This window comes from Ambystoma mexicanum, chromosome 1q, assembly GCF_040938575.1.
Source record: "Ambystoma mexicanum isolate Mex_15411 chromosome 1q, UKY_AmexF1_1, whole genome shotgun sequence".
Lineage (NCBI taxonomy): Eukaryota > Metazoa > Chordata > Amphibia > Caudata > Ambystomatidae > Ambystoma > Ambystoma mexicanum.
The window spans coordinates 1,549,721,561-1,549,746,390 of record NC_090922.1 but is presented as its reverse complement, the minus strand read 5'-3'; the positions used below and the strand labels follow the sequence as shown (position 1 = coordinate 1,549,746,390).

The 24,830-nt window shown below is 48.0% G+C and overlaps 1 long non-coding RNA gene across 1 annotated transcript in view; it reads left to right on the top strand.

Moving 5' to 3' along the window:
- The first annotated feature begins 32 nt into the window (after nt 1-32).
- Nucleotides 33-24,830, top strand: part of LOC138552040 (uncharacterized) — a 41,716-nt gene continuing 16,918 nt past the window's right edge. The window contains exon 1 of the long non-coding RNA XR_011295741.1: nt 33-434. This is a non-coding gene — a long non-coding RNA (uncharacterized lncRNA). The remainder of the gene's footprint in view (nt 435-24,830) is intronic.

Here is a 24,830-nt window from a genome sequence, read left to right as displayed (position 1 = left end):
AAAACCCGGCCTGGATCCCGGGCACCGGAGCTAGCACTGCCACATGGCATGTAAATATAATTATCTGCGAGAAGAGAGGGTCGCCCCCTCCCCTCCGCGGCCTCTAATGCCGACAGCCTCCTTCGCGGGACCCCCTGCAGGGGGAGTTAAACCCCATCCGGGTTATGAGGCATTAACGAGACATTAACGAGTCATTAATGACTGGAGCGAGTGTGCAGCTTCCCTGGGCAGTGCAGGCAGCTGCGGGGGTCCATGTGCAGCTGTTGACGCTCCCGCGAGTGAATGCAGCCCACCCTCCACACCATGCAGTGTGGGGCTGGGGGTGGAACCCAGGCCTGGTTTTCGTTCCTGCTCTGGCAGTCGTCGTGTCCCCCCTATTCATCCGTGCCTGTAAAACGGGGACCCCATGGCGAGCAGTGCTGGGGCCAGGACAGGTGAGATTATTTATTGCCCCCCTGTGTTATAGTGGGGGGCCCTCCTAGGGGCGGGCGGGCGCCGTGTTACAGATTCTACATGTGTGTGTGTTCTGCGGGCTCATGGAAAGGCGCGAGAGCATGGGGGGGTTATTTGGCTACCGAGGAAGAGCTCCTGAGCAATGTAAAGCCCCCCCCCCCCCCACTGTGTACAGCGTGCCAGTGTTATGGACTATACAATCCATGATGTGGAGTCTGCACTGCCCAGGTGCGCCGCACACTCGCTCCGGTCATTATTACTCATTAATGCCTCATGACAGTCATGAATGTAGAGGCTCCCGCGCAGGAGGCTGTCGGCATTAGAGGGAGGGGAGCGGAGGGGAGGGGGCGACCCTCTTCTCTGTGATAATGATATTTACATGGCATGCGCCAGTGCGAGCTCCGGTGCCCGGGATCCAGGCCAGGTTTTCCTTCTCTCTCTGGCCGGATGTGGGGGATGGGAGGTTCGGTCTCATTCCCTCTCCGAGTTTGTGAACTATTTGGGGGTTTCCTGTCTCCACAGACCCTGTTTGTTTGTTTTATTCACTTGTAATGCGCGGCAGACCCGAGGGTAACCGGGCGCAACAGTCAAGAAGATGCCAAGCTTAGGTTACATACAAAATGCAGGAGCCCTAAACAGACATCACAAGTAGTGTCTATCTATAGTAGGGGCAGTGAAATGTACAGGTGCCCGATGGACATGATCTCCTCCACCAGGAGGGCAGAGTGAAGAGGTCAAGGGTCAGAAGGAGCAGGCTCAAGATGTTAATGTTAATGTTAAAGGTCATTTGTACCGCGCACTATCACCACCGGAGTGGTCCCCTGGCGCTCTGGCGGCTCTGAAAGAGGGAGGGAGGGGTGGGTTAGTGGGTGGAGGCTGGAAAAGTGCAAGATTGCAGTGATGTGCTGTTGGCAGCCTCAGCCCGGTGGTTCCGTCGGCTGGGCCTGGGGTGTATGCGGCCGGTAGTCGTCGTGTGCTGATGTGCGAGTCTATGTGTGTTTTTGTTTTGTTGTTGCAGTGTAGTGAAGTTCGTGCGGTTTGCTGTGCTGGAGGTTTGTGGTTGTGTTTGGTTTGGAGTTTGAGAGGTGTATGCAGAGAAGGAAGTTGTTAGTGGTATTGGTTAGTTGGTATCTCTATCCTGGATTGAGCCGGTTGGGCTCGTGTAATCTTACACGACGGGATGCTTGTACACCCTGTGCCTCAGGAGGTACGTACTCGGTTTTTTTCTCCATTCGAGGCCGTTTGAGGATTTAGCTGTCCCCTCCGCCCGCTCCCTTAATAACTTTGCATGCTCCTCACCCCCCCCACATGACTAGCGCAGCTGCTAGTGTCCATACTTCCGTTTGTGTGGTGATTAGTGGTGTCTTGTCCGTTCCACAGCTCGTGGTACCTAGTTGTGGCTGTACGGGCAATGGGGGATGGTGAGGGTTGGCTGGAGTCGTTGCCTCCGTCTCCCTGGGTCTCGCAGGTGGACCCCTGTGTCAAGGTCCTTTTTTTTGAGTCATTTGTCTTATTGTTGTTTCGGTTTTAGTCTCTGGTTTTGAAGAGCCAGATTTTTAGTAATTTTCTGAATTTGAGGTGATCTTTGGTGTTCCTTATTATTTTTGGGATGCTGTTCCAGGTTTTCGCGGCTAGGTGGTAGAAAGCGGTTCCTCCGAGTTTCTTCTTGATGTAAGGTTTTTGTTCCAGTCGGATTTCATTGGTTGACCTGAGCGGTCTCGTTGGCTTGTAGATTGCTATTTTCTTTTGTAGGAATTCTGCTCCTTGTCCGCTGATTGCTCTGTGCGTTATGCACATTGTTTTGAAGATGATGCGCTGTTTTACTGGGAGCCAGTGTAGTGTTTTTAGGGCCGGGGTGATGTGTAAGTACTGGGTGGTCTGGGGATATGTGTGCACCAATGGGCTAATCATTGGTAGACCTCCGCAGGTTGATGTAGTTGGTTCGGAATTTCAGAAAGGGCTGTCCCTCACGTAGAGGGTTCGGCAGTGAGTTCCATAGTTGGGCCGCTTGAACCTGGCAGCTGCTACCCCCCCACCTTAGTTGGCCTAAATCTTGGAATGATGAGGCTATTGGCATTAGCGGTTCTAGCTGGGCGCATATGGTTTCTTTTTGCGAATTTATTGGTCAGATAGCTCGGTGCGGCATTGTTTAGGGCTTTGTGAACCAAGGACGCTACTTTAAGGTGGATTTTGCTTTGGGTAGACAGCCAGTTGTTTTGGCGTCTGATCTTTGAAATGTGTGATCTTTTAGAGATACCGAGGGCGGCTCGCAGGGCGTTGGTTTGTAGAATTTGAATGCGGTGGGTGATGGATTTATTTGCTCCAATGTAGAGGGCATTACAATAGCCGAGCCTCGGGGGGATTTGTGCTCTCGCTAAGATGAGGCAGTTGTTGTCAGATAGAAAATGCTTGCCAGCTCTGATAAGCTTACAGGTGTAAGCGGGAGCAGATGCCCGGGACTTCGCCCGTTTGTCGATAGACAGAGTGGCATCCAGATAGAATCCAAGTGTCTTCCCATCTTTAGACACCCTGATGATATTGCCATCCATTTCAAGTGAAGTGTAGTCCTGGCTAAGTTTTCTAAGGTTGGGGTGCGTCCCCAGGATGATAAGCTTTGTTTTATCATCGTTCAGGCATAGACCGTGGTTTGCCATCCATGCCTGGACGATGGTGTACACGCTGTTCACCATGGCCAAATCCTTACCATAATCCCCGGAAAGTGGGAGGAGAATCTGGGTATAATCTGCCTACTTAGTGTAGGTGATGCCGAGAAGGTCCAGATCATCGAAAAGGGGCTTAGTGAATATGTTGTACAGAGTTGGGGAGACACACGATCCCTGAGGACCCCGCACAGGATGGGGATTGGGTCGGCCGCTGCCAAAGGGGAGAATACCCTCATAGTCCTGTCGCTAAGAAAGGATTTGATCCAGGTTATAGCCTCACTGGAGAAATGTGCAGCAGAGTCTAAATGACTGCAAAGTACCCCATAGTTCACGAGGTCAAATGCTGCCGAGAGGTCCAGCAGTAAGAGGAGGGCCATTTTTCCTTTATCTCTTAGTTCGTTTATTTGTGCCTTCAGGTCAATGAGGGCCGTCTCTGTGCCGTGTTGAGGGCGGAATCCTGATTGGCGCTCTCTTAGGAGTTTGTGTTGTTCCAGGAAACTTTGAATTTGATTATAGGCAATCTTATCCAGAATTTTAAGCAGAAAGGGGACTGTCGTAATGGGACGGTAGTTCGTGGGTATAAGAGGGTCTAGCGTTTGCTTTTTAAGCAGTGGTAATACCCAGGATTGTCTTAGATTGGTGGGCACTGTGCCAGACGTGAATGAGGAATTGACAAGTTTAGCAATAAATGGAGATAGATCCCTAGCAGCATCTTTTATGAGCTGGGCAGGGCAGGTGTCGCCCTGACAGTTTGAAGGCTTTAGAGAGAGGATGACTTTTTCCACCTCAAGGGTGGAAGTTTTAGAAAACGTAAATCGTGTTGCTGGGTCCTGTACCTTTAGGGCAGGGTCTATAATTGGGTTATTAGGTGGCTGTGTAAGGGAGGCTTTCTTATTTGCTATTTTTCTTTGGAGTAAGGAGATTTTATTTGATAAGGCTTGCTAGATATTGGAGCACCAAGTTTTATCTTTAGAGCATATTTCTGGAATGGGGATGGGTGACTCTAGTTCCTTGAGGATGGTGAACAGTTCTCTCATGCTTGAATTGGCATTGGCGATGCGCGTGTTGAATGAGTTTTGTTTGGCCAGATAGATTTCTTTTTTATAGTGGGAGGAGATTTCTGTTAATTTCTTTTTGTGATCTTCTGAAGCGGTAAGCCTCCATGCTGTTTCGCAACTCCTCTTGAGTAGTCGCAAGTCCTTTAGTTCAGGAGTGAACCATTTGTTTAAGTGCGATTTAGGTTTACTTTGTCTAAGTTTCATAGGTGCGATATTGTCAATGGTAGTTAGCATCATTTTATTATATTCCTTGACTAATGGATCTGGGTCTAAATGATCCTCTAATCCATTAAGGATGGGCAGAATGGCCGGGATTACTTTGTCTATGGTGATGCTCTTTTTATTTCTTGTTGGACAGGGCGTGCCCATGATCGATACTGGAGGAGGTGGTCTGGAGGTAGATAATTCAAATGGCAGGAAGAAATGATCAGTCCATGGTTGGGGGATGATGGCTTTGATGTTGGCGGTGCAGTTGTATTCTGCTAGCCAATCAAGGATTCTCCCTTTGATATGAGTAGGTTCTATAGTTTTTTGCATTATACCCAGGTTAGCAAGGGAGTTCGCAATGATGGTGGCATTTTTATCTGAAGGGTCGTTGAAGTCCTAGGACAAGTAGTTGGGATATCTTTATACATTCACTGCATTTACATGCAAAAGTGCCCCCCCCCTCCCCGAGAGTGACTGTGTGCTGTGCATCAAGGCGCTCCTTTTATTCTGACGCTGGTGTGAGTGTGCAGGGCCCCTCCAGCTGTGGGTCTGAAGGGCCACTCTCACTGGCACTGTGTGTGCTGCTCTCTCTGTGCAGAATCGCCATCACGGTGGGACTGTTGGGGGTCAAGGCGCATCTTCACTCCTGATGTGTGCAGGGCAGCCCCCACTCAGCCTGCTTTGGTGTGAAGACCAGGCTCTTGTGCATGTGTGTATGTGTGTGTACACACCTTCACGCTAAGGCTGCTGTGGTGCCTTTGTCATGGTCTCCAGGCGCTCTCTTGTCTCTGTGAGCTAAAGTGGGACGGGTTGGTTATTGGCGAGATTAGGGAGGGCTAGGATGGATGCTCTGCGCATCTGTTGCTGAGTGTAGAATCAGGAGCAACTGGTGTCTGTGCGTGTGAGCTTTCTGGGTATGTTTTGTGCGCTGGGCTTGTTGTGTCCATAAGGGCGGTGTCCTGTGCATGGGTCATTGTCAGAGGTTATTGTGTTTGTAGCCTGGATAGAAAGTGTATTTTGGAATTTATTTTTTATTTATTTAATGTATATATTAAAGTGCTGAACAGGAGCCCTGAGGCATGAGAGCGCTGAGACTAAACAGACAACGAGGAACATATAACGTCCATGAAGGTAGAACACGCTAGTGATTGAGATTTATTCAGAAAGTGCGGTTTTCAGATTGCGTTTGAAACAAGCTAGACTAGGACACGGCCTCAAGTCAGGTGGCAGGGTATTCCACAGACGTAGTCCTCAAGTTAGCCGGCAGGGTATTCCACAGACGCAGGGTCGAGTCGGGTGGCAGGGTATTCCACAGACGTAGGCTTCAAGTCAGGTGGCAGGGTATTGCACAGACGTAGGGTCGAGAATGGGAAGCATCCTCTTTCTACAAGTGACAGTTCTGCCTTCGGCAGTTGCAGGAGACTGCTGTTATTAGACCTAAGGCTGCATCTGTGTTGTGCTGTCAGATAGGGCGGCCCTTTTCCATAGAGACAGGAGAGCGCAATGCACAGGGTACGAAACACAACCCTCTTAGCTATAGGAAGGTAGTGTAGCCATCTCCTTGCCAACAACACATGGTCAGTTTTGCGCACGCCTGTTACTACCCTAACTGCGTTGTCCTGAACAACTTGTAAGTGGTTGATTTCCCACTTACCCACACGCAGTAGAATGCTTGCACAGTAGTCCAGGCGACTACCTATGACAGCTCTGGCCAGGGTGGCACAGCTGGACACTTTGCGATGTGGTCCGAGTTGAGCCAGGAGCTTGATGTAATATGAGGAGTTAGACACTAGACAGCTAATGTGAGACCTCGATGAGAGTTCCTGATTGATGGTGACTCCCAAAGTCTTTAGTTTCTTGAGAGTGGGCAGCAGACCATATATACGATTTGGATGGATGATAAGATTGGTCTAACTGACGCAGTTTAGACGGAGTTCCTAGGATTATAAGCTGTGTTTTGGAATTATTCTTTTTTTTATAACCTATTTTATTGTATTTTCATTTTACAATACAATGACATTGAACTCACAAACATATAACTTTGCATACGTGTGGTAGAGCTGTATGAGGTATTACTGCATATATATGCACCAATGTAGAAACACAAGTGAGGATAGAAATACAGGAGACATTAAATATATCAAATCTCAGTTGACACTTTCTCATTTGAGTCTTTCAGGTGATGAGGGGTATTGTTGTCATAGTCGTTACATCATGGGGCGGCGATAGTGCTGTTCATCTCGTATGCGTTTCACAACGTTAGCTCCCACTTCCCCCAGATTTGATCTGCTTTGCCCAGGCAACCTCTTGCTTGGTAAACACGACGTTCCATTAGGATAATTGTGTCGCACCCGTTTGAATACCTCTCATCTGACCCAATGCATATGCAGGAATGTTATGACCAATTGTACCAGTCTTAATATCATTTTTATGCCTTATAGTATTCAGAATGTGCTATCGAATGTTACTATTCCTGTGCCCCTGTAACTAAGCTCTTGTACGTAAACAGCGCCTCAATGCCTTTGGGCTGCTTGCGTGCTATATACATATACATAAATATGTCCGCTATCCATTGATCATATTGTGGAGTGATTTCTGAGCCCCATAGCTGCGCATGTTTCTTTTAGCGATTCCTATGGACGTTGATAGTAACAGCGCAATAGGTCCTGTTCCGCAACAATACCCAGGAGAAGGAGTTTGGGGTCAGTTGGGATTGGGCGGCCTAAGACTCTGGAGAGTCTGTCGCAACATCTTCGCCAGAAGTTGTACTCGTGTGCACTGCCATAGGATGTGATAGAATGTCCCCTCCTCTCGCTTGCAATGTAAGCATTTTGCGTCAGATGTTTTGCCCCATTTATATAGTGCCACTCGGGGGTAGTATATTCTGTGAAGTATTTTCAGCTGAATAAGTCTGATTCTCGCCGAGATTGCCGTATCTCTGGGATACATCAGGGTCTCAATCCAATCTTTGGGTAGGATCGGGCCCACACCCCCTTCCCATTTCAATTTCAGGCTTGACAGTTCTTTTGTGGCAAACGAGGAGATAGCGTTATACATGGTGGATGTGATCTTGCCTTTCACTCTGTCAATGACTATGTTCCTTTCTATGGGTGTGCACTCTGGCATTTCCAGCAGGAGGGCTCTCTGTTCCGTGAGTGCATGATGTAGTGGATTATAGTGGAAACTTTCAGTGGCAGGAAGACTGTATGTAGTCGAGATCTCAGGAAACGGGGTTATTTGGTTGTTTGCATATATTTGCTGGATGGTATGAATACCCGCTGCCGCCCAAGTTGGCCATTTGGGGAGATTGCCGAGACCCTCAAGATGGGCGTTGTGCCAGATGGGCTGGGCTGGGCTGAGTGTGTTGTCCCAAACTATGTGCTTATGAGCATCTCTCCATATTTGGGCTGTATGTGTTGTGATCGTGCCCCCGGGGTGATGGTTCACTCTGTTGTATAGACTTTCAATCGGGGTCATATCATGTCGGGCAGCAATTTCAGCCTGTATGTGGGGAAGTTTCGGGTTCCCATGCAGAATGTCGTTTATCGTCGCCATTTGGGTCGTCCAATAGTAGACCTGAATGTTCGGGAGCGCTATTCCCCCCTCCCAGACTGAACGTTGGAGGGTTTTAAGCGCAATCCTCAGATGTTTCCCTCCCCACAGGAGCTTACGTGTTGATCTATCTATTATACGGAACTCTACAGAGGGAATACTGAGAGGGGCGTTCTGGAGGATGTAGAGGAATCGGGGCAGGGCCAGCATCTTGAAGAGTGCTGCTCTGCCTTGCAGTGTCAGCGGTAGAGATGCCCAGTGTGTTACATCTTGCGCATATCTTTTGATCAGCAGATGTAGGTTTTCGGTTACATAGTTGTCTAGTTTAATCTCAATTAGGATGCCGAGGTATCAAAACTGTGTGGATTCTATACGATATGGGGAGACTAGTGGCGGAATACAGTCTACCCATTTCACTGGGTAGAGCACGGATTTCAACCAGTTCACCCTTAGTCCGCTAAAGACTCCATAGTCTATCAGTATTTGAGTTACTATAGGGCAGGAGACCGCCGGATCTCCCAGGTACACTAGGTGGTCATCGGCGTACAAAGATACCCTGTCCTCCCAGTCTGAGTTCCACCAGAAACCACTCCACGTGGTTGAGCCCCGCAGTATGACTGCTAGCGGTTCTATCATTAATGCAAACAGCATAGCTGAAAGTGGGCAGCCTTGCCTGGTACCCTTTCCCAGTTGGAATTTTCGCGAAGGCCAACCGTTCACCTTTACCTCTGCCAGTGGGCTGTTATAGAGGAGCTGGACCCATTTTATAAAGGCATCACCAAATTGCATCTTCCTCATGATTGTCCATAGAGCCTCCCAGTAAACTGAATCAAAGGCCTTCTCAAAATCTATGGCCAGTAACGCGTATGATTGTTGTATTACAGGTGCGCGCTCTAGTGCCAGATGGAGCCTGCGAATATTCATTCTCGTTGACCTTTGGGGCATGAAGCCGCATTGGTCCAGATGTACCAGTGTTGTAATGACCATTTGGAGTCTGTTAGCTAGTAGTTTAACAAGAATTTTGGCTTCGCTATTGATTAGGGATATGGGCCTATATGAACTGCACTTATCAGGGGGTTTGCCTTCTTTGGGGATCACTATTATGGTGGCCTTACGGAGGTCTGGTGGGAGCCTACCCTTTGTTAGGGAGTGTTCGCACATGTTGAGAAGCTGGGTGGATATGTCTAGGTGGTACAGCTTTTTCCAGATGTCAATTGGGAACCCCTTGGGTCCTGGAGTCTTGCCTGTTTGAAGTTGGGAGATGGCCGCAGATACTTCATCCACTGTTATTTTCCCATCTAACATAGTGACCTGTTCCGTGGTGAGTGTTGGGAGATCAGTGCTGTCGAGCATGGCGCAGTCTGGTGTGGCGGTTGGGGGCTTGTAGAGATCTTCGTAGAAGTCCGCAAATCGTTCTGCAATCTCCGCATCAGTGGAAACTAGTTCTGCGTCTGCTGTCTTAATACACTTCACCTTCTGTTGCCCTTCTTCACGGCTCTCCAGCCATGCAAGCATTTTCCCAGTTTTTTCTCCCGTTTCATAAAGGCGAGCCTTCATGGCATGATGTGCTTTTCTGGCGCAGTCCAGCGATAGATTGTGCAGTTTCTTATGCGCCAGCGTTAGGGCTTGGTTCGTCTCAGGGGTATCATTGGCAATGTGCTCTGCTTCCTTGCTCACAACTTCTTTTTTGGCTGTTTTGATCAGTTCACATTGTGCCTTTTTCTTTGCTGACATCCACGAGATGATTTCGCCTCTCAGGACTGACCTGTAGGCCTCCCACAGTATGATGGGGTCATTGACTGAGTCTGAATTTAGCTCGAAGTAGTTGGAGGTGGCTGTTCCCATCTTCTCCTGTAGCTCTGGGAATCCCAGGTAATAGGAGTTCAGTCTCCATGTAGGTGGGGGACACTGCCTCTCTGTTTCTAATGCAAGTATTAACGGGGAGTGATCCGAGATACCCTGTGGGAGGAAGGATGCGCAGCATACTTTGTGCACATTCTGATTTGGCAGGAAGAAAGTCTATTCTGGACATAGAGGCGTGCACACCAGAGTGGAAGGAATATTCCCGCACATCCTTGTGTATGTCTCGCCATGCATCTCGTAGCCCCAGTGCGGACGCGAAGGCTGCCAATTTGGTGGTGGCAGCAGGATTCCTGGCTCTCAAGTGTGAGCGGTCTGAGACATTGTCCATGACTTTGTTGACGTCTCCTCCCATCACCCACGTGCCTGCAGCATTTTCTGCCAGGATCGGGGTAATATCTGCTAAGAGAGCACTGAGTAGGTATGCGGGGGCGGGGGGGAGTATATTGCCATGATCGCCAGGGTTTGATTCCAAAGCGGCACCTTTATCTTGTGTGATGTGCGTGATTTCTATAGGGAGCCTTTTATGAATCAGTATCAGCATCCCTCTCGCTCCCATGGAGAAACCCGCATGCACTGCCGTGCGGTAATTGGACCTTTGGAAGAACTTGCATGAGGTTCCGGCCAGATGGGTTTCGGTCAGGAGAGCTATGTCTGGGGAGTGTCGGTTTAGGTGCTGTAGTACCAGCCTCCTTTTGATACTGGATCCTAGCCCATTGACATTCCACGTCATGAGCGTTAGGTGCCTCGTGGTTGGTGCCGCCTCAGGTGCCATCGGGTGTGTAGAGTGTAGACTCACGGGTGTGCTTCCTAGGATACATTTGCAGCGGGATTACAGCATAGTCCATGCTCATTGTGCTCTTAATACCTTTGTATGCTAAACATTGTAAACAAACGTTGTCTCCAACTCCCCCCTCCCTATACTCCAGCCCCAACTGAAGCATCTGTCGACCCAACATGAACTTGTGAACAGTTAAACTTTACAGCACCGCTGTGTGGTGCTGACGATTAAGTCTTGGTTCGGGGGGTGGGTGTGTGGTTGTCCACCGGCCTAGATGTGCTCTGTGGTTAGCTTGCTATAGGGAGCGAGGGCTCTGTTGCATTTCACTTGCTGGTGGCTCTAACATTTTGTGCAAAGTTGCCCTTAGTTTATACATCTCCCTGTTGTGGGTGCTGCTGCGGTTCCTGTTCCGGCGGCCGCTCTGGGCGTGGACTGTTACGTTCCCTTCTTCTTCTCCCCTCCGCACTCCAATCCCCCTCTGTGTCTCTCAGCCCAACTCCACGCTTCCTTAGGGTCAGTGAAGTGCACAGTTGTGCCTTTGTGAAATATCTTGAGCTGGGCGGGGAAGATTAGTCCATATTTGACTCCCATTGATTGCAGACATTTCTTGAGCGGGTCAAATGATTGGCGTGCTTTCTGTACCTCCCTGGTAAAGTCGGGGAAGAAGGCGATCCTTGATCCATTAAGTGTGACTAACCCTTTCCATCTCGCCAATTGGAGTACAGTGTCCCTGTCCTTGTAGTTCAGGAATCTGGCTATGACTGTGCGTGGTGGAGCCCCTGGTGTGACCTTGCCGGTTGGAATACGGTAGGCCCGCTCAATAGAGAAGAACCTGGAGAAGGACCCCACGTCATAGGTGTTTGCCAGCCATTCTTCGAGAAACAGTTCCATGCAATCCCCCTCTGCTTTTTCAGGAAGGCCGATTATACGTATATTGTTACGTCTGGATCTGCCTTCGCTGTCATCTGCTCTTGCTTCCAGGATTTTAATGCGTGCCAACATGCTCGATACTTGCCGATTTACTCCTCGTAAGCCATCTTCAGTTCCCGAGATCCGTGTCTCCGCTTCTCTATTGCAGATCATGTCGTAATAGGGATACCTCCGCGCCAATACTGTCCATATTTTTCTCCATTGAGGTCCTGGAGCTGGCAATGGCGCCCATTATGTCTCTGAGGGAGATATTTTCTTCCGTACGGTCTAGTTCAGCCGATGGCAGCCGCTCTGGTGAGCGAGACACCGGTGTGGATGCATATTGTTCAATTCTACTTTGTGTAGACGTTTTCCTGGGCTTATCTTTTCCCATTTTGCTTATGAGGGTTGGCGGCGCTGGAAGCTGGTGCCCAACCCTGGAGAGAAAAGTGCTGGCAGATAGGATGAGTCGCTGTTGCTGGGATACTGGTGATGGCTGCACTGATGCTTGGCGTGGTGTGAGCGGTAGACTCTTGTATCTATGCCAGCTTTGCGTGCATCGTTCCCTTAGTGTCCCATAGTTGGACAGCCATTGACTGTGACGCTCACTCTGAGTAATGGTCCGGCACAGGTGGGCACTATTGTGTGTTATGGTTTTCGGCAGTCGCTGTATGTTGTGCACGGGGACCCTGCGATTCCCTCCCGTGCCGCCGGTTCCATGAGTTGATTGGCTATTCGAGCAGACAGGATTTAGCGGGGAGGATCCAGCCGGATCGCCTCTATCATACGTTATGCTCCGATGGGTGCTTCTCTCCGAGGGAGAGGAGAGTCTCTGTTGTTGCTTTGTGGGAAACTGTAGGCTGTATTAGTTAATTTGAAGTCATTGTTTGTGATAGCAAGTGCTGCCCTTTTGCGCAGCTTATGTGTCTGGTAGCGGCGTTGTAGGGCCTTTTGGTTTACCCCCTGTTGACGCCAGTGGGCTGCTTGCCTTTGGTGTTGCAGCACTTTAATTTGGGCACGTGGATAGCAGAGCACTATCTTTCCCCAGTCACTGGCGAGCACCGATGAACTCCCCGGCTCTAGTTGAAGATCTATCAACAGTAGGGGAGGAGGTGCAGGCGGCGCCTCGCTCTCTTAGCGTCAGCTCTTCCTATCCCACCAACCCCACCTCCTGACCGCCGTATTTCATGCCTCGGAGTAGGGTCGCTGGAGCAGCTGTCCCCATTGGGGGGGATACAATGCAGATGCTCTACGCGATGCGGAGCGCCTGCTGTCTCGCTGTAGGTCTTCCTTGTTTGATGGTTCCCAGTGCGCAACACCGCAGATGCCGCTGAGGCTCTTTCTCCCTCTCTCACTTGCAAAGGGATATGTCCGGTGGGAGAAGCTGGCTCTCTCTCAGCCCCAAGACGGCCTCCCCGGCCGCCGCGAACTGACTCCGCACCAGGCTCGCACACACGGTATCTCCTTCAAGGTGGGAGCGCCCCCTCAGCGCCTGTCAGCAGGGTCGGCACACACGGAGGGGAGCAGGCGGAGCTTGCCCTCGGCTGCCGCACAGCTCCGCCACAAGGAACAGTTGATTGGGCGCGAAGCCGCCTCCTCACTTTAACCCTCAGCCGCTGCATTTGATGTTTGCTTCTACTTCTGGGACTCGCTTCCTTCTGTCGCGCCTTCCGACTATCTTACACACACGGCGGCTATCTTAGCAGCAGCGTGCGTTTGGGTTCTTTGCCTTTCACACGCCTGGGACTCCGATCTTGCACCGTTTCAGAGCGATTCAGTGCAACAGGATTTCACGCGCCGGTGAGATATTTTGGAGCTTCTCACAGACGCATTTCAAGGCAGGATTAGTACAGGATGAGGCCGGTGGCACGGGAGCAGTAAAGCTCACGTCCTCATCGTTCGGCTGCTGGCAATGTTTTGGAATTATTCTAAGCAAGGCCTTTGTGCAACCTCCAAAGAGGGATTCTGTTGCAAGTGGCGTTGATGACCTCAGTGTCTTTAATGTAATTCCCGGTAAGTGTGAAACGACACTGAGTGTCGTCCGCATCTTTGACGTAACCAGTGCCTTCCATAACCAGTTGATCAAACAGAGGAAGCATGAATATGTTAAAGAGAATGAGTGACAAACAAGAGCCCAGTGGCACTCCACAATCCAGAGCATAGCCCTCTGACATGGTCTCCTTGTGGAATCCCTTAGCTGTCTGGTCTGATAGGAAGGAGAGTACCCAACTAGCTGCTTCCCTAGAGAAGAAGGCCCTCTCACATAGTCTGCTGGCTAGAATGGAAGATCAGCCAAATGGAACGCAGCTGTTAGGTCCAGAAGCATCGATAAGGAAGCTTTGCCTTCATCCATGCCTTGAGATCTAATAATGTAGATTCGGTACTAGGAGAGCTCAGAAAGCCTGAATGCTTGGGGCCTAATAGGCAGTGGTGGGTTGGTTCCTTAGCTTCTGGCCATGTGTTGTGGGAGATAAGAGATGGTTAGTGGGTATTGGGTGATCTCTGGTTATTTGTAGTTAAGTTATTGTTTCTTTATTTCCGGCTTATGGTTTGTAGCAGCAACCATTGTATGGGTTAAGCATTCCACTTGTGAGGGTATGATATGATATTTATAACGCGACTATACACAAGTGTTTCAAGGCGCGACGAGGCAAGGGAGTGGAACAAAGGGAGGATGGATAACGATCCTCCTAGGCCAGGTGTCATTGCGTGGGATGGGGCAGGGACAGTGCTGTACAAGGGAAAGATGATAGCAATAAGTAAATAAACGTCCAGCATGTGGCAAGTGCATGGGTAAGTGCATACGTCAGCTGTCAAGGACTGGTAGGGGGACTGTAGGGATATAGAACAGTCCCCAAGTGCGGGGGTTGCCAGGTGGGCAGTGTGGGTGTGTGACGCTGGCGGGGGAAGGACCTGGGCCAGGGATCAGAGTGTGTCCAGGTAGCCAGTGCAGTTCCGGTTACAGCCAGGAGGTCAGCAGAGGGGGGTTATTAATAATAATAATAATAATAATAATAATAATATTATTATGGCATGTATTGAGCGAGGACCTGGCTTCAAGAAGCAACAGAGCTCTTTACAGAGGTAACATCAGAACAGATATACATCAGGGGTAGGATACAGGAGGACACAGAGGAGGGGTACAGCTGTACATGTTGGCGGGGAAGAGAGGAGTGGACAGCATCTACCAAGTCAGGAGGCATGGGGGGGAAGCGTGATGGCCTAGGTGTTGAGGACGAGAGACTCCTTGAAGAGGTGGGTCCTGAGTTCTTTTCTGAATTGTAGGAGCCTGGATGCTAATTGATGCTGGCGGGGAGGAGGTTCCATAGTCTTGGGGCGTAGGCACGGAAGGCTTGTTTTCTGGTTCTTTCCTTTTTGAAGCGGTAAATTTGACGTTTGCACGTGCCCGGGCTTCTGAAGGTGTGTTGTCCTCTGGAGATGCTGAGTTTCTCCACAAGGTAGCTGGGTGACTTCAGAGCGACTGCCTCATAAATGATTTGCTTTCTCGATGATCTTACCTAATGTGATACTGGCAATGTCTTATGGAGGGACAGGGCCTCCTAGTCCTAGTCCTACCACTTCTGTGTGTGTAATTTCTGGGTGTTTTCTGCCTCTGTGGTCCAGCCTCGACTTCTGGCAGTGCAACTCTTTATGTTTCCTTTTGGTAAACAAACCCTTGGGCTTCCCTTAGGGCATCCATGGGTGGAGGTACACTCTTGCACCACTTATGTGTGCTTTGGGCACCTGTGTGTTGCCCATAGAGCAGGGTGTGGGCTGGTGGCAGCTACATGATTACTTGGCAGTCACTCTGAGTGTCCTCCATTTTGGGATACACATCCCCTCCCATAGGAATTGGTGGATTCCTGGACAAAGGCAAGATGGCCACTGTGGCCTCACGGTTTCTTTTGCCTTCACACCATGTTTTCCCAATGTCCTGGGAAGCCCCGTCTCTGTTCCCTTTCTTCTGAGGGCTCTGGAGCTGCCTCCTGTCAGGCTGACTGGAGCCTTCCCAGGGACTGTGTGTTGTGGGTACTCCCTCTGGGTGGAACCTGTGTGAATGGAGTTAGGACTCGACTCACATTCTGTGTTGTGGGTGTCTGGTTTCTGTGTGTGTGACACAATGCCTGAGATAGCCCCACCTGAAAATAGAATGAATGCAGTCTAGTGCTCTGAAAGGCTGAGTGCTAACCTCAATCCACATTCTGTGTTCTGGTTGGCTGGGTGGAGTGAATGGCCTGAATGCCTGTGAGCCTGATTGGTTGATTGCCTGCCTGCATGAACGGCCTTCTGTGTGATTCATTGACTGAGCCTGGCTCTGCCTCGTTTGAATAGAACTGCCCGAGTACAAAGTGTTATTATTTATATGTATATATTTTACTGAACCTTATTTTGGATAAATACGCTGTGTTATCACCTAACAGTGTGTGGACATTCCTTTGAGGTGGCTTGGGGAAACACTGTACTTAAGACCCAGTAGGCATCACCTCCTGAGAGCTTAATCCTTGGTTGCTCGTCCAAGCTACCCCAATAGAGAATCTTGGCTGGGGTGCACTGTCCCAACCATATAGAGGGCACAAGTACAGATACGCCCCTCTAGTCTTTATTTACTCCTAGGAAGTGAAGATGGGTGATGGGGCAATAGTTACGTAGGTTGTCTGGATGCAGAGGGGGTTTCTTTACTAGAGGGAGGATTTGTTCTGTTTTTACGGTCGATGGGAAGGTGCCTTGAGTTAGGGAGCTGTTGATGATCTCCAGGTAGGGAAGGAGAGCTTCTGCGGGGAGTGTATTGAGGATGGATTCTGGGAAGATGTCTCTATATGATGTGGCTTTGAGGGCAGCCAGAGTTTCTACCAGGTACTCTATGGAGATTGTCATTAATGTTGTCCAGGGTGTGGAGATTACACGAGGAGAGACGTGAGGTGAGTCTGTGGATGCAGCGCTGGTGTCTATGTGCTGGCGAATATTCCTGATTTTGTTGATGGAGAAGGTGTTGATGGCAGTAGATTTATTTGATGGAGTGTGGTATGGCAGAGTCGGGTAGCGGGTTGATGCAGTGCTTGACCGCTTTGATGAGGGCTTTGCTTTTGTTGTTGGCTTCTGCTATGGTATTCTGATAGTAGGAGGCCTTGGTTGTGTTTATTAGTTGTCGGTGTGTTGCTGAGGAGTGCCAGGCTGGATATGGCCCTGGAGCGGTGGCAGGTTTCTCTTGTTTCCCGATGACTCATTTGCTGAGGTTGTGTTCTTGCGTGTGCCAGGGTGCTGACGGTTTGTTTGTTTATTTTTGTTTATTTATTTGGTGATGCACGCCAATCCATGGGTTAGCTGGGCGCAAAAAAGCAGTACAGGTATATTTAAGCTTAGTTACAGGCATACAAAGGTTTAATTTGCAACCACTAGCAAGCTAGTGATGGCGTAGTGCAAGCGGTTGCATCTTACATAAGACAGTCAAATCGTATAGGAGGTAACAGGTTAGTCAGTGTGGTAGACAGTCAGGGCTGGCGCACTGGCGGCCAGTTGGCCGTGTAGCAACTATAGGGTGGTAAGTGTGAGGTACCGTACTGCGTATTAGCGACCATTTGTGTGTAACCAGTTCAGCATGTTACATCTGAATTTGGTGTACGATTGTTCAATTCTGATGTGCAGAGGCAGTGCATTCCATGCCAAGGCTGCTTTGACAGGGAAGCTGGAGCCACCAGCTGTAGTTCGTTTAAATCTTGAAATTTCTAAGAGGTGAGCATTGGTCGATCTCAGTGGTCGAGCGCAGGTTCTCCTGTTTATTGTCTCTGAGAGATAAGGTGGTGCTATGTTGTTCAGACACTTGGATGTAAGTGAGGCTGTTTTGAGAATGATCCTATTCTTTATGTTTAACCAATGGACATCTCTTCTGAATTTGGTAATGTGCTCTCTATTGGGGATATTTAGGGCTGCTCTTAGGGCATTATTTTGCAACCTTTGGATTTTATCAGTGATGTATTTGTTGGCGCCTGAGTACAAAGTGTTGCAATAGTCCAGTTTGGACATTATAAGTGCATTGGCCAGGGTGACACAGCTGGCTTTGGAAAGGAAAGGTCTACTTGCCCGAATAAGCTTGCATGTGTAGGCAGTTGAAGATGCTAGTGAGTTGACTTGTTTCTTCAAGGTTAATGTGGAGTCAAGGTAGAAGCCTAATGTTTTTACTACCGACATTACCTTGGAGTTGCAGTCAATATTGAAAGAGGCATAACAAGGGCTGAGTTTTTTTTTTAGATTCGTCTGAGCGTAGGATCAGTATCTCGGTTTTGTTGTCATTCAGGCAGAGGCCACGGGATGCCATCCATGCCTGGATGAGGAGGTATATCCTGTTTACTAAAGCCGTGTCCTCGAGAAATTTGCCCGAAAGGGGAATAAGTATCTGAGTGTCATCTGCATAGATAGTGTAGATGACGCCCAGTCTGTCCAACTTGTCGAATAGGGGCTTAGTAAAGATGTTATACATGGTAGGTGAGACACAGGATCCCTGTGGTACACCGCATGACGTTAGTATGGGGTCAGCGGAGGCTGAGGGGGAGAAAACTTGATGCCCTGGGCTTATGGCATCACTTGAGAAATGGGCAGCCGACCAGAGGTGATTGCATAAGACTGCATGATCCACCAGATTGAAGGCTGCAGATAGGTCAAGGAGGAGCAGCATAGCTGTCTTCCCGTTGTCCTTCAACTCGTCCATTTGGGTCTTGAGATCTTTTAGGGCTGTTTCCGTGCCGTGTAGGGGACGGAAACCAGATTGGCGTGTTCCTAGTAGTTGGTTGACTTCGAGGTAATCCTGAATTTGAAGGTAGGCTACTCTTTCAATTATTTGTATTAGGAAGGGGACTGTGGTGATGGGTCTATAGGTAGTTGGGATAGATGGGTACAGAGTTTGTTTTTTTAGTAGGGGGAGAACCCAGGATTCTTTAAGGTAATTTGGAACTGTGTTGGTTTTAAACGAGGCATTAATAAGCTTCGAGATAAAAAGGGCTACATCTCTAGCCGCATCCTTTTATAATTTGGGCCGGACCGCTTTCTCCCTTGCAATTGAACGGTTTTAGGGAAAAGATAATTTTCTCCGTCTCGAGGATGGATTTTAGTGAATCTGAAGGGTGTGCTATAGGTTGGTCAGTGTGTTGCTGCTCCGAGGGGGGCAAGGAGGCCTTTTTGATTGGAGGGAGGCAATTAAAGGCATTTTGTATGTCGGTGCAGCATTGCTTATATTTGGGGGCGTTGTCAAAGTGCGGGATCAGAGCTTCCATTTCCCAGAGGATAGTGTATAATATCGTGGTGTTGGACTTGGCCTTTGAGATTCTATCATTGAAAGTATTTTGTTTTGTGCTGATTTATTTCTTTTTTATAGAGTTTGGAGTGGTCAGATAGTTTAGTTTTATTCTCAGCGGTCGGCGCGTGATGCCAAATGGATTGTAGCTTTCTTTTTTGGAGCCTTAATTCTTTTAGTTGGGGCGTAAACCATGCATTAAGGTGCGATTTTTGTCTGCCTTAGCAAAGTTTAGTAGGTGCAATAATGTCCAGCGCCTTGGTCATGGATTTGTTGAAAACCTCAACTAGAATGTTGGGGTCTGCATTATTGGCAAGGTTGTTAATGGAGGGAAGGAGGTGAGGGAGTAATTTTTCTGCTGTGATGTCCTTTTTACTTCTGGTAGGGAGTGGTGGTGCCATGATAATGGATTGAGGGCTAAGAAGATCTAGGGTGGCGTAGAAGGAGATAAGGTAATGGTCTGTCCAGGATTGCAGTTTAATGGTGGTGATAGCAGTGTTCGAGTTCAGATCGGCCACCCCATCCAGAGTCCTTCCTTTGGTATGTGTGGAGGTAAGGACTTTTTGTGTGAGCCCATAGTCCGTCAGTGTAGTAGCTACTGATTGGGCATGTTTATTATCAAGGTCATTGAAGCCCAGATTGAAGTCCCCCATCAGTAAGGTCTGAGAGGAATCTTTTGTACTATTAGCTAGAAGGCTTGTTAAGTCCTCCTCGAAGGTGCCCAGTGGCCCCGGGGGCCTGTATACCAGGTGGATAGTTAAAGTTTGGTTACTTGAGAGGGGCAGTTTGGCTGTAAGTATCTCACACGATTGTGGCCAATCTAGTGGTTAAGTTGGTTTTGGATATGATGGCTAGACCGCCACCTCTGGCATTGGGTCTGTCAACTTTGGTAGCCATCAGGTATGGCTAACATAAGTGCAGGTCCTGCTGCCTCGTGAAGCCAGGACTCGGTTATAGCAAGCAAGTCCAAGTCTTCATTAGTTAGGATGTCTGCTATTTCAGTAGGATGTGCCACGAGTCATCTGGCATTGATAAGCGCTCCAGATAGGGTAGTCATATTATTTGGTTTTAAGGTAGGTGGGAGTTTAATTAATGGGGTGTTGGTACTCTTAATACTTATTTGGGTGGTGGCATGTGTTGCGTTAGCGTTGTTAAGCATACCCTTCTGCCCTGGTCAGGGGTTTCCCGGCTTGGGAGGTATTCCATTTGGGCGTATTGTTTTGTGAGCGTTTGAAATTTGTTTTAGGCTCACAGAGCGGTGGCAGTCTTGCTCTGCGTCTCAAGTTTGCTTCCTTGGTGGGCATGATGAGATGGTCATGGTTGCCATAGTGGCGTAGAGTCCTAGTAGGATTGGCTGGAACCTCTGAGTTTTACTCATATTCAGTGGAAAGTCAGGGCCAGAGTTGCCACATAGTAGGCTGCTTACATTGTCACGGAGCAGTCTAATTCTACTTGTCACAGAAGAGTCTACATATGCATTTCACAGCGTAGGCTCATTTCAGTTATCATGAGTTTGTCTAGATACATGTGGCACAGAGTAGGCAGAGTGAAATTGGCACATGATGGGCAGAATGCTGTTATCATCTAATGGGTTGAATGCCATTATCACAGAATGGGCAAATTCATCCATCATATAATGGGCAGAATGCACTTCTCTCCGGATAGGGACGTTTTTTGGAGACATGATATGGCGGTATCAAGTTTGTTTCGGTTACATAGGCTGGTGTGGGAGACGCAATGTCGGGATCAAGTGGCAAAGGCTAGTGTAGGGTACTTGACGCTCGTTACAGTAGGTTTTGAGTTATGCTAGTTTAATTCGTACTGCATCCTATAGGTAGCTCCATGCACGTGGAGGTCCGCATTCGATCCGGTCGGTCAATAGGCATGGCTACGTCTGTTAGATGTGGCAGTCTGTGGACAAGCAAAGGGGTCAAAATACAGTTTAAGCTGAAGGAATGGTTTGGTATCATTTTTTTATTGTCCCTACGGGTCGGCCATGTGTTTTTAAGCCTAAGTCTCTCGATTTTAGAAAAATTTCCTATGGACCTTACCCGAGTTTTCGTCCTTTAAACGCACGCGAAAACAGGCATTAGGGAGCTGCCATTTTGTGATAATCCTATCACTTGCGGCATCGCCCTGGCTGACCTGCTTTTGCGGCACTAAATCATATCCCCCGCCCCTGATCCTGACATTATCAAAACATTCATATTCCCCGCCTCTCTCCATGACGTTTCTGTGCTGCGTAGGCAAACGCGCCCAGTCGTCTTCTAATCGACTTCACACAGAACCCGGAAACCAACACAGATCAACTCACAACACAGCGCGCCACAATTCGGAATATGAAACTGTACTTTAAAATGAAACAGCAACACGGTACATTTGGTAAAGTACATTTATTTGACATTAAATGTTTATTGAATATTCAGCAATTGCGATATTAACTCGGAATGCCATTTATTTTCTTTTATCTCTATCCGCGAAAACTGTTCCATTTTATCGTGAGTCACGCGCTGTTCCTTTATGGTACACAGGATGTTGGTTTTCATTAAAAGAAGCACTTTGGTCACACGGTGAACCGCAAGGCTGTTCCATCAACTAGGCACTAGGCCAGCGTAAAAGTTGATATGTTGCTTCTAGCGGCTAGTACCGCGTAAGGGCATATGGGCCCTTGGCGATCGTCCCATAAGATAGTCAAAGTGGTGCAGTTGTTGACAAGAAGCTGCAGCTGGCGGTTGAAGAAGCCGTCTGCCGGGGTCTGAAACTGGTGGCAGTAGCAGTAGGGTAGGATATACCTGTTTTGAAAACATAAAAATTATAATTAGTCTCGCCAGCCGATTTTTATTAATTTTATTTATTACGGCCGATCAGAAACTATTTGCTTGCAAGGATAGTGCAATGGAGTATGTTCGGCTCTAAAATCAATGCGGAAAGTAACGAAATAAATCGAGGTTAACACACAGTGAGAAACAACTGTTTGTCTACATGCGTGTGGAATGTGGACCTGCATGCCCATGTGCCCGCTACAAGGACGATCCCACAAACGTTTTCCCAGCTCTTCATTCATTCATTTATTCATGCATCTATTCATTCATTCTTCATTCCGGTAAAAAAGCGTCTAAAGAGTTACTTACATTATATTTGCAATTTCCATTGTGTCTCTGCGTAATGCAGTCCGTAAATCCCACTGTGCTCTTGACAGCGATTTTTCGTATACTGAACTAACATGAAACTCGGTCTAGTTTCAGAATTTTCTGCCTTCTCGTCTTACCTTCTTGCGCCCCCACCCCCCTTCAAATGAAGTTCTTTCGGCATGGTCCCTGTCTTTCAAGTTCAAAAAACAATAGAACCTTATACTGCAAGTGCGAGTTGTGAGCCTATTCAGGCCGCGAGCTGAAAATCAAAGCCGCTGACCTTCACTAGAAATGAGCATACATTCTTTCTTTGCAACATCCCGTAGTAAAGCCATCTGTGAGTACTTGAAGTTTCTAATCCATCTATGTACTGTGCCTCAATGTGCAAATGCAAACTGGCTTCTCTCCCATCTGCAACGGCTCGCTTGGCGCGTTCTAAGTCCCCCAATTTTGGCCTCGTTGTCTGCGAGCTTTGCAGCCCCAAAAAACCATAACTATGGAGACATTTAATTTTTGGGGGAAGGTCAGGGAAAGTTTAAAGTACCCGAGGAGTAGTGAGATTTATTGTTTGTTTGTTTTATTATTTGCAATACGCAAGCCTCCCCTCAGTTAACAGTGCGCAGCATTTACATGAGATTGCGAAAATTAGTTACATCAACAAAAATATATACATACACATATAGACAAGGTCAGCAATATGAGGTGAATAGAGAGAGAATTCAAAGATGACACCCAGGTTGTTCGCCACCCAGGATGGTGAAGGTAGGGGTTAGGGTTAGCATACTTTGGATGTACACTGTACAATAACATTTATTTACAAAAAGACAATCTTATTACAATTATTTAAACCGGGATTTGTACTTCACAACCAGCTCTCCTTTAGGTGGACATGGCACAGTGGCAATGTTTGGTGGCAATGGATCAGTGCTCTGCACAGAAACGTTCAAAATTCCATATCTGTACTTCTCGAGTACAGCAACTATAAGGCTTTTGACAAAGTCGAACTCCATTTCCTCATAGACTGGTTTGATCACCCACTGCTTACTTCTTTTTGAAAAGGCCTTAGTGTAGCGAGGCATCCTTAGATTACCCGTAGTCCTAGATTGTTCACGGCCGAGATTCTCGTAATGGGCCAAGACGGCAAGTAGAGTCCTATGTCTCATGCCCTGTATGCTGAAATGCAAGCGCATTGGCCTGTACTTTAGGCACATATTGTGGAACACCTCGAAACCTCCTGTGTGACAGAATTCTGTCAGTCCCCTCAAATCTCTTGATAGAGTTTTATCGAAAACAATCTTCTCAATGGCTTTGTGTGTCGGTGAAGATGGAATCAACCACTTCTTCTTCCGTGCCTCCTCTGGGGACAAAGGGCCATGTTCACATTGGTAGAAATGTGGTTTTCTGACCAGCGGTGCACGTTGGTACAGTGGTGCATCAGTGACCGCCATTTTTCAAGTAGTATGTCCACTGACCCTTCACAAGTTTTGGAGCTCCACCAAAGATGGTTGGTGATAGACTGGGACCACTCTGAAATACTTTCCAAACCTTTTTTTTCCCCTGCAGCCGAGATTTTCTTATTGATTGATTTAGCAAGATGCCATACGTCAAATTGATGTTTAATGTGTGGGAACTGCTCTCTCATTGTCTTGGCAATTGAAACGTGTCTGTCCGTGGCTATGAGGTCGATGTGCATTCCCCTCGATTGTAGATATTCCACTGATTTTATAAATCCTAGTTTCTCCATGGCCACTGAGGATGTACATTGTGTTACCTGCATGACCACCGAACTCACAATTTTCTTACTATCCATGTCCTGAAAGTGGTAGGGGCAGTACTTGGCAGGAAATCCAGGGCTGTCGCACTGTCCATCACCGGCTAGCCTGAATCGTTTGCCTTCGAATGTACTTGCTAGAGACAATTGTTCAATTTTCCAAGCATCACTAATGGCCGGAAACAGATAATCATGTTGGTATTTGTAGTACTGCGTTTTAGAAATGAAATGAAGTCCCACAAACTTAAAGAAAGACTCTAACTTTCTAAAACTGGACCCACTAAAAAGTGATGCAGCTGCACACAGTAGATTGCCTGCTGGCAGATTCCCCAGCATCGGTTGTGCAGACCATGACAACGTATGATTTAATCTACAGGCGGCATTTATTTTGACGTTACTGCCTTTTTTTTGACGAGTGACATGAATGAATGACTCCCCACATACTTTCCCTCTAACGGAATGCCCACATTTCAGCATAGTTATAATATTCATCAAACAACTGTTGAATACTATGTATTTGCCCTCTTTCATTAGACTGTCATCCGGCATCAAAGTTGATTCGGCCTGTGACGTTGAGGACATTTCACCACATTTGAAAGAAATATTGCTGATGTCTAGTTCTGATGCGTCAGTGAATGCTGCTGCTGGTTCATTCTCTGTCATTTCAACATCTGCTACTTCAACATTGATGGGAGAACACAACAATGTCGACAGCTTTTTTGGTGGCAATTTTTTGGCGGGTCGATTGTGTGAATTGATCTGCGACTACTTCAGAGCTATCTTCAATACATCCAGTATCATGTTGTTGTGGTGGTGCGGTCACACTGTAGCAATGGTCCAATACAACTTTGCTGGATTCTCCGGACAAATTCATTTCATGTTCTGGCCATTGGACATGAGCATCCCGAGTCTCAACACGCCACGTCTGAATTACTACTTCCTCCGTAGTGTAAATGGTCTGGCAAGCAACATCTCTCATTCGCTTCACTGTCTGTGTATGTATAGTTCGGACACCCACGGATAACAATCTCCCAATTGAAGTTTTCAAAAGCAGCCGGTCCGGATGGGTTGACCCCTTGCGTCCTAAAAGACGATCCTTATTTCTGGGCCAGGTACCTCCTTCCTCGCTATCAGCTGATCTACAAAACTGGTAGTATTCC